We start from the raw sequence: 9,310 nt of genomic DNA on the forward strand, positions 1-9,310 counted from the left end.
ATAAGAATGTACCAGCAAGGTCTCTAATTGTTATATGCCCTAGAGAAGTAAGAGCCACAGCATGAGTAGCTATCTGCACACGGTGTCCATTGCATCCCTATTCATAATAGCAAAAATAAGGGGAAAGTCTAAATGCCCACCAGTTGAAGAATTATTAATAAACGTTGGTACCTACACACAATGGAATATTACAAAATATTAAAAAATGATAATGAATTTGAGAACCCTCCCCCCCCATACACACACCATGGATAAACCTGGGGAACATTATGTTGAGCGAAATTAGTCATTCTTAAAAGAACAAATATTTATGAGACTACAATTATGAAAAGTCAAGGAAAGGTTTTCACACTAAAATAAATATTTTTTTGGTGGTTACCATGGCTGGGTGGTGGTGGTGGGAGTCATGAGCTAGATGATAGACAACTGTTAACTTGGGTGACGAGGAAGGTACTATAGAAGGGAGTTTAGGAAAAGATGGTGGAGGCAGGGGAAAATACTGTAAGGCGTATTAACATTTAAAACAAATATTGTTATATATATAATCCTGCAATAGTGATGATCTGTGGTAGATGCTTGGATAGACATGTAGGCTAAACAAATGCTAATCATTATTATGCTCATTTCATAAGCAGTCTTAATATTGTGAAAATGTTAATACTACCTCAAGTGACCTACAGATATAATGCAATCCCAATCTCATTTCTAGCATCAGTCTTTTAAGAGATGGAAAAAAAAGTAACCAACTACTTTATATGGAAAGGCAGAGACCCTAGATATGCAAACACTACTGAAGAAGAACAAAGTAGGGGGCATCTCACTTCCTGATCTTAAAACTTACTAATCAGCCTGGTGGTCAAAGCAGCCTGATACAGTAGATACATAAGTGAATGACCCAAGAACCCAGAAGTAAATCCACCTACCTACACAGCTAAAGCAGATGAAATGGGGAAAAGATAGCCTTTTAACCAAATATTGTTAGCAAAACTGGATAGCCGTTTGTAGAGGAATGAAACAAGATCTATCTCTCATACCATGTACAAAAATGAACTCAAGATAGATCAAAGACCTAAACGTAAAACCTAGAACTGTAAAGATCATCACTTAAACAATAGAGATTAACTTCAAGACCCTTACACATGGTATAAATACATTATGAAACATATTGAAAATCACAAACAGCAGAAGACATGATTGGGACTTCCTAAACTGTGTTCCAGGAAGGGGCTTACTGCAAAGAACCACTCCTGGTCCATTTTCTCCAAAACTTCTTGTTTACTTATGATAGGGCTATTAGAATGCTCTGTTATCTGAGGTTTTCTAACGAAGGTGCCCTGGTGGCTCTGTGGGATAGAAATCGGTCTGCTCATTGCAAGGTTAGCAGTTCAATTCTACTAGACATTCTTCAGGGGGAGATGAGGAGATGCTTACGTGTGCCAAAGAATTACAACAAAAGAGTAAAACAGAGCCCACATACTGGGGAAAATTTCTTGGCAATGACATATGGACAAAAGTCTAATTTCTAAAATTTATAGAAAACCACTACCTCAACGAGAAAAAGACAAAGGAAGTAGGAGAGAGAAAGAAGGATATGTTAGAGAAACAAATTAATAGAGACTCATATGTGTATAAGAGAGAGTTTGCTATAAAGGGTAATTGTACATGAAGCATCCCAACCCAGTCCAGTCCAAGCCCATAAGTTGGATATTAGCCCATATGTCCAATACCAATGTATAAAGTCCTCTTCAGACTCAGGAAACACATGCAATGATGCCGAATGCAGGATGATCACAGGCCAGTGGGTAGAAAGTCTTTGGATCCAGTGGCGTTGTAAGCATCTCAGTGCTGGCAGGGGTCTCCATGTGGCTTCTCCAGCTAAGGACACTAGCATAGTTCCATGTGTCTTGTCAGTAGAGTGTCTTCCAGGGAGTGAGCCAAGAGAGAAAGTCACTTCTGCCTCCAAGGATAAAAATCAGGATTTCCCAGAACTCTCAGGAGAATGCCATACCCACACAGAGACCTCATTGGCTATATGATCCGGTTGACAGGCCAGACTCCACCCCTTGACTCATAAGTAATCCTCTCAAATTGACAAACGATTATTTAGGAACCACAAGGGAGTATACCCATGAATATATATACATATATGGATATATCTATATATACTGTATATGTATATCCATATAGGTTTGACAGAGGATACTTATATATGTATATTTACCTTTGCCGAAAATATATCCATGAATTTGGTAAGCATCCAAGAGACAGTTATGAAAACTTCTTAGACATATCCAAATACCTTGAGAGCAAAAGTCCGCAGACCTAGTGTTCAGGACCATAGTCTCAGGGGACATGAATGTCCACTGGCCTAAGATAGTTCACAAAGACAATGTTTTACATGCTAATTTGGAGTGTAGCAACTGAGGTCTTAAAACCTCATGCCCAGCCATCTAAGTTGGTCTCACCCCGTGCGAAGAACGAAGAGTGATGAGAAGCACGTGACACGTGGAAGCAATCTCATAAATAGAGTGGGAGAAAATGTGGGACAGCAGTCACAAGCATAAAAGGTAGCAGGCTTATTAGTCAGCTAGAGCTTGGGGGAACTTCTAAGACTACGGCCCTTCATCACCCTGCAGGTGTGAAACTGAATAATTTAAGGTGCAAATTAAATTGCCATTTAAGGTGCAAAGGGCAACATTTACCCACAGACAAAACTCAGAGGGTTGGGGAAAGAGGACTGGAAATAGGAAACACAGAGGAAGCGGAATAAGTGATTGTACACAGAAGGGAGTGCAATGGATGAGTTGAGACAACATGTGTGAATTGTTGAAGGTAAAACTATGATCTAGCCTGAAAACATTCACCTATAACACAATAAAAAATTAAAAACAAAGAGCAATGTCTGAAGAGTTAAAGGGGTTGAGGTGAAATGGACTGAGGTAGTTAGTTTATTGTGCCAACCTGGCCAATAAACACATGTGGGGTTATTTGAAGGGCAGTAATCGAAGGGCGGAGGGATAAATGTCTCAGTGAGCCTCGCCTTTCCAGTTCTCGGGTCTCTTGATTTCTGATGGTCGGACCAGGGTGCAGCTGCCTTAGCAGTTCCCTGCTTCAGCTGGCAAGGCTGACTTCCTGCAAGACATCTCCAAGGAAAAGCCACATGGACCTACCCCGATGCAGCCCTGGGTGCTGGAGCAGCCATGTGGAGACCCCTGCCAGCACTGAGATGCTTACACATTCACTGACTCGGCTTTCCTCCTGCAGTCAGCATCATTGTGTGTGTTTTGTAAGATGGAGGAGGACTTTGTGGATTGGTGTCGGACATATGGGTTAATGTGTTAATGGGTTAATGTTGGACTTGGGCAGCACTGGGTTGGGATTTTTTTTGATGCACACTTAACCTTTATATAAAACTCTCTCTTATTCATGAGTTTCTGTGGATTTGTTTCTCTAAAGTACCCAGACTAACACAAGGACTTCAAATGTCACTTTAGTTATCCCTGTCCCCATGCACTACCTTAACAGATCTAGCTCACGGCCATGGAGTCAATCCTGACTCCGAGACCTGGTAGGACAGAGTAGACCTGCCCCTGTGTGTTTCTAAGACTGTAACTATTTACCGGAGTAGAAAGCCTCATCTTTCTTGGCTGGTAATTTTGAACTACTGACCTTGTGGTTAACAGTCCACTATGCCACTAGGGCTCCCTAACAAGGACCTGGCTATTGGTGATATTTTTTTTGTTTTAAATATCTCCCTAAGTCTTGGAGAGTGCAAAGTTGAGAGAAAATCTATAGCTGTATCTGCTTGATTGCTTGTTTAACCAGTGAAGGTAAGGCCCACAGTAGGAAAGGTCACTCTAAACCAGCGGTTCTCAAACTGTGGCTTGAGACCCCTTTGGGGGTTGAACAACCATTTCACAGGGGTCGCCTGATTCATAACAGTAGCAAAATTACAGTGACAAAGTAGCAATGAAAATAATTTTATGGCTGGAGGGGGCGGTCACCACAGCATGAGGAACTGTATGAAAGGGTGGCAGCATTAGGAAGGTTGAGAACCACTGCTCTAAACCAAAAGAAAGTTTGCAATTTTCTCACATATGGAAAAAATTAAGATCTCTCCCTCAACTGTAAAAGGAGAAGAGAAGAAGAGAAACTACTTCAATTTACTTTTTCCCATCTCTGAACAAAGATCTGAGCGCATCTACTTTGGAGTCTTTTCAAGAGATGCCCCATTGATCATTTTTCTGCCTTGTAAATTCCTCTTCCTCTATCCAAGATTGTCTTCCTTATTTGCCATTAACAATAAACATGTGAAATAGCCGTCTAAGCTAAAAACCACGCCCCTCATTTTCTCACATAACTTCCTTTTCATGTACAAGAAGTAATATACAGGCAACATAGAGGGAAATTTTATTTCTCAGGGGTGGTGGTAGAAAGCAGTATCTATAGAATTTTGAGACAAATCTAATACCTGGATTTAAGAGAGAAGAGAGAAATAGCCATTGACCGAGATATATACAAATAATTTTCACCACTTAAAAATTAGAAATTACAAAATCTGTTTTGAGAATGATATTTCTATTTGGAATGTAAGCTTATTTCAAAATTCTACAAAATGCAAGTGAGATAGAGTTAAGAAATTGCCTGCCTTCCTGCGGGATGAGGTGGAGGTCAGACATACTTCCACTCCCTGCGTTGTCACTATTTCTGACACCCTTTGTTTCCCACACAGCACTCTACTTTTCTTTTGCCTTTGGTAATTTTTGCAATGTCCGCACAAAATTCACATACCGTACTCACATCATGTGATTAATTAAGAAAGTAACAAGTTTCAACTTGGGATCAGGATCAACTTGGAAATCATGGGACCTTGGGATCAGGAAACACAGGCAAGGCTGTAAGCTCCCATGAGGTAGAGAGACCTTCTCTCCCTTCTGCAGCGCAGGACAGCTCTCTCAAGCCCTTCTTGGCAGTGCAGGCAGGATCTGTGTGCTTCCTCTTGGCTGTGCAAGTCTACTCTGACCTTTTAAAACAGCTTCCTCTTGGTCTCTTCTTGGCCCGCTGGTCTGCCTTCCTCACAGCCCTAAGTTCCAGTGCTCCACACCACAGGAGAATCTGCGGCAGTCAAAGGCAGGCCAGCTTGTCTCCCCTCTGTCTTCAGCCTTGCTGCTGTGAAGTGGCCCAGCTCATAGTCAGCTTAGCTGTGTTCTTGGCTCTCTTAGATGTTTTTCTAGCAGCAGCTCTCTGCCATAACAACTAACTCTGCTGCAGGGCCTCTTCTGGGCTTCCTACCATCTTCAGTGTTACAAGCCTTTGGCCAATACTACAACACTTTTAGGAGGTTTCTCATCTCTTGTCTCTCTACTTCTTCCATGTCTCTGACTCTTAAAATAAATCTGTGTGGAGTCATCTGTTTACATAAACAAACTCTTAGTTTACAGGCATGTCCCTCCCAGTAGGACCAATCTCCACTCAGTAGTATCGCATGGTTTTATGCACTATTATTTGTTTAGTAAACTAGTAACCAATTCCTGTAAGGTGTGTAAAATAGAACAATCATGGGGCAGGCTGTAACTCAGGATCAGACACAAAGTAATCAAACCACCAAGTAGTTAATAACTTACCTGAAATCATCAATCAACCTGCACAAAAGCAATGAACTCTCTCTGGGTAGAAAACCGTTTGAGAGCTGCTCTTGCGTCCCAAGTGCCTTCTCTAATAAATGAGTGCAAAGGCAAACTCTTTAAGGATTAAGATAAAAATCTCTCAAGTTATTTTTTTCCAAAGAACAAAGACAAAATGCTACACAAAGAACTTCATTTCACTATAATAAATGTTAATAAATCTTTAATACATACTATTGTTATATTAGGTTACGATGCCGCCTTACTCTGAAATGACCTCATTAACCTAACAGAGAAAAAAACACCGTGTTTCTAAATATGATCATTTGCTCAGGTATAGAGATTAGGATTTTTTTTTCCTTTTTTAAAAAAATCAATTTATTGGGGCTCATACAATTCATCACAATACATAGATCAATTGTGCAAAGCACATCTATACATTTGTTGCCCTCATTATAGAGATTAGGATTTTTAATACATATTTGTTTGAGGGAAACACAATTCAATTCACAACAGTTTACCGTCACTTAGAATACAAGTTCAAATTAGAGTAGTTTATATCAATATCTCTAGTCTCTATTCACATGTTTTAAAATGCGGCTCATTCTTCAAGGCCAAACTCAAGTCCGGAATTCTTTGGAAATGGTTTATGGTACCCAGAAGATTTGCCTTCCATGGGACTCAATGCACCTTTTAAGTCCTAAAATCTAATAGAATTCTTACAAGATACTACTTTTTAGTTTTCCTTTATTTTTATTATGCTTTCTTTTTAAAATCAATTTTTATTATAGAGAAATTGCAACAAAATATTTTTAACAGTGTCATTGGCATATAATTCACACATCAAACAATTCAATAGTTCAATCACATCAAGAAGAAAATATTTTAAATCATAAAATTAATGGGAAAAACCAAGGAAAAACTAGCAATCACTTCAAAAGAAGTGAACAATGGTAACATTTTAACATATTTCCATTCACTATTTTTTAGTAAAATTGATGGTCCATACTCTGGTCTAGCCAAATTCATTCCAAAATCCTTAAGAGTGGGATTGTGCACTATTTCAATATAACTCACAGGGGAACCCCTTTAAATATTTGTCATTGGTGGTGACGATGCACATGATTTATAAGCTCTTATGTATTGGGAAAAGCACATGTTCCTTAGGGATGTGGTAACGCCGATTTACTTGAAAATCTGTGCCCTCCTGTTGGCATTATTGTGGAAAAGACCAGAGAAAGAGTTGGGGGAGTCACCGTTTTCATCCTGAAGAACCCAGCACAAGTCTTACACAAGGATGGCTTTCTGGAGTGGTGACTGCCAGAGCCAACCAATCCCCGCGACGCCGGACCCACCTGAAGAACAGAGCAAACCCAGTTTGCTGAGTGCTCTTCTCTTCTTTCTTTTCTTCCTTTGAGAAAAATAGATGCTCAGGCTCTGGAGGAAATTGGTTTGGGAGCTGCTAAAACAAGTGATCACACATTTGATGGTATGAAACAACAGAAATGTACTCTGTCAGTTCTGGAAGCCAGACGCCCGCAATCCGTGTCTCTGTGCCCAAATCAAAACATCAAAAAGGCTGAGCTCCTGCTGGAAACTCTAGGGGAGAATGTGTTCCTTGCCTTTTCCAGTTTCTGGTGGCAGTTGGCAATCCTTGGCTGTGGCTACATCACCCAAACCGTCCACAGTTCTGGGCCAGCCACCTTCCAAACTCTCTGCTCCATGAGCACATTGTCTTCTTCTCTGTATGTGTCTGTCTGCAATCACCTTCTGCTTCACTCTATTTTAAAGATATTCCGTTTAAAAATCCTTAATTTAAACATACCTACAAACACTCCCCCCCCCACCCTCACTTATTCCTTGCCTTTGCACTACTTCCAAGATATGGTTGATCAGCTTTAGAAATTAGATCTTATATCTTTGGACGGTCATTGTTCAGTCTGTGAGACTGGTATTGGGTAAAACAGTTCATCCCTAGGTTGACTGGACTTCAAGATTCAGGAAAAGCTTTTTCAAATTCATGACTTAGGTTAAGAGGAAGAGATAGGTTGTGAGAAGGGGTAGGGAATGAACAAGAGATTATACTTTCCCTTGGATGAGGTCCCTCACTGGACATATGCTGCACCCTCCGCCTGAACTCGTCCTTCCCCTGATGTCTTGGAAGGACTGCTCTTCCTTTCCTAGACTCCAGGGCTGAAATACGTGGAAAGCCCGCTCACCCTCTGTCCTCCCCTTTATCACAACACCAACCACAACAGGGGGCATTTCGTTCCCATGAATGCTTACCTCCAGAGTAGAATGTGAGTTCCCTGGGAGCAAACCCGTGCCTTCCTCACAGTAGCGTCCTCTGCAGATGCTTAGGAAATGTAAGTTGAGTTGAATTCCATCTGCTGAGAGGAGAGACGCGGAGTCCTTACCATAATGGGCTGGGGCAAGTGGAATTACACTTCTGTTTTTCTCTGGTTTGGGACTAAGGGTGAAGGACCGTGTTGCCTAACTCATAGCACCACTCTGGTGGACTGATTTGGAGCCCTGGTCAGAACTTTTGTTCCCCTTCTCTCCGTTTCCTTGGTGATTGGACATATTTTCATCCCTAGATCATGTCTCTGATACTCAGAGAGGGCTGTGGATAATCTCAAAATGCGCCTACCTTGCTGGAAATTCTAAGGGGCAAGGCAAGTCCTGGAGAGCTGTGAATATCTACTACTAGAAGCCTGTAGGGTTTTTACAGAGAAAAGGACAGAGAGACTGACCCTTAAATGGGCTGGTCTGACAAGGAAGAGAGGTGACATGTTAGCAAATCTAAATGCTCAAATGAAAGTGCTGTTTGGGAAGCACATGTCTCTTAAGGACAAGATGCTCTGTTCTTTCAGTTCTTGGTTCTGTTTCTTGAGTTAGTCACTTCCCTCCCACCAGGCTAAGTATGGGTGCTCCTCGGACCAACTGTCCAGCCTGAGTGTTCATGGAACTTCAGGCCACTTCTAGAAGGTTCCTCGTGGTATATTCTCTGCTCATTGCTTAGTGACTTCTCTAAAGGAAAGTCAAGTAAGGAGAGACAATGCAAGCCCAAAGAGGTCTCTTAGAGGATTAATTAAAGAACAGGGGACTATGATTGATTTCAGATTTCAATTATCTATGTTGCTTCATCCCACCCAAGTGGCAACATCTTTTTCATACATTTTGGTAGTGTTTGTAGAGTCCTTTACAAATTCCAAAGCGGTTTCAGACACAATATCTTACATAATTATCACTCCGCCTTAAGAAAACAAAATTATACGAGAGGGTTATTTTTAATATGCTTTCCTTAGGAAGAAAGAAAAAAGACTGAAACTCAGAAAAATTACATATCTTACAAAAACACATTGAGAAAGGGGGTTTAAGCCCAGGTTCACAGAAACCAAAGCTGGTGTTTTAATGTTCTTTCTCTTAAACTGGATCCAAACTGTCTTCTAACATGGTACTCTGATGAGAGCAAGGCAGACTCCTGAAAACAAGGATGAGGACCAGTGACTGTCTGAATCATCCCGCAGCCTTAGAAGGGTATTCAAAATAGAGATTCTCCTCAGAAAAAGGTCTAGCTATCCCCCGGAACTATGCACTATCGATTAACTCTGGGTTGGCAATCCCAGGCATGGATAGCAGAGGCTTAGAAATATATAGCTTTAAAATTAAATGTAAAAATTGCA

The sequence above is a fragment of the Echinops telfairi genome, unplaced genomic scaffold, assembly GCF_000313985.2.
Source record: "Echinops telfairi isolate 266 unplaced genomic scaffold, ASM31398v2 ScPeMD7_5167;HRSCAF=5991, whole genome shotgun sequence".
NCBI lineage: Eukaryota > Metazoa > Chordata > Mammalia > Afrosoricida > Tenrecidae > Echinops > Echinops telfairi.